This window comes from Carlito syrichta, unplaced genomic scaffold (assembly GCF_000164805.1).
Source record: "Carlito syrichta isolate Samal-C Ts95f unplaced genomic scaffold, Tarsius_syrichta-2.0.1 Scaffold120501, whole genome shotgun sequence".
Classification (NCBI taxonomy): domain Eukaryota; kingdom Metazoa; phylum Chordata; class Mammalia; order Primates; family Tarsiidae; genus Carlito; species Carlito syrichta.
The window spans coordinates 4048-5212 of NW_007064597.1; the positions used below are offsets into that span (position 1 = coordinate 4048).

At 65.8% G+C, this 1165-nt stretch overlaps 1 protein-coding gene across 1 annotated transcript in view; it reads left to right on the forward strand.

The window, feature by feature from the left end:
* Positions 1 to 1165, forward strand: part of MAPK12 (mitogen-activated protein kinase 12) — a 10949-nt gene that overhangs the window by 1196 nt on the left and 8588 nt on the right. The window lies entirely within an intron of this gene.

Consider the following 1165-nt stretch of genomic DNA (forward strand, 5'->3'; position numbering starts at 1 on the left):
GGGTGGGTGGGAGAAATGGCTTTCCTTTCCTCCCTGGTTAAGAAGAAAGGCCACTTCTGCCCCCGGGATTTGCAGCCTGGCCGCCACAGTACTCGTGAGGGAAGGGGTGAGAGTCTGGGCCGGGTTGGGAGTCAGGCAATGTCTCAAGGGGACAGGGACAGTCTGTGCCTTCCCTGAGTCTTGGGGCAGGGGTGGAAACCATCTGGAAGATGGACCTCCAGGAGCCTGGTCAGCGTGGTGGCCAGTCTTGGGGGAACCCTGGAGACCAGGCGCAAGCCCAGTGTCTGGGGGTGAGGGATGGGAGCAGAACCGGGGGCACAGCCCCGCTGCAGGAGTCTGGTCTGACACAGGACCCTGCTGGACTCCAGGAGCGAGGAGACAGCTGGGGGCTCGGGAGCAGCTGGGATGGGTGCCCCAGGCAGCTGGGACAGGGGATGCGGGCGGTAGTGGTGTGAGTGGCCCCAGGCTGCCTTGGAACGCCTGGGATCACCCAAGCCCAGGTGCAAAGCCACTCTGGCAGCTTAAGCTGCTGATTCATGGCAGGAGGGCGGGGCGGGGCCCCTGGGGATCCTGTTACCCACCAGCCCAGTGGGCTCCTGGGTGCACCCCAGGTGGCCTCAGGCCTGGTCGCTGGGCTGGGGGTGGTGCAGGGATTCTGCTGGTCCAGTGGGGACGATGCCCACAGCCAGGCTGACGGTCATGGGTCCCCCAACCCTGGAGAGGGTGGCTTGGGATGACAAGACAGGCAGAAGCAGGACAGGCAGGGGGACCAGCACTTAGCAATGCAGGGAGCAGTACCCTGTACGCGGGGTCGGGGAGGAGCCCCTGGGGACCAAGAGGGCTGGGAAGGACCCGTGGGACTGGGAGGCCTGGGGTCTGCGTGGTGGGTTGCACATGCTGCCTGACTAATCTGGGAGACAGAATCAACGCCCTCCATGTGGAGAGCGCGATGCAGGTGGGACAGGTGTTAGGCACCCGCCTTTGGGGATGGATGGGTCAGCCCCATGGGGGGGGCATGCTGGGGGGGTGGGAGATGGGCTTTGGGAACACACGCTCAACCCAGGTGCCTTGGGGCAGAGGACTGGACAGGAGTGGAGAAGGTGGTGGTCGCAGGTGGGCAGTGGCCTGGGGCTGCCCAGCGTGGGCCCGGCACCCTGGGGGTGGG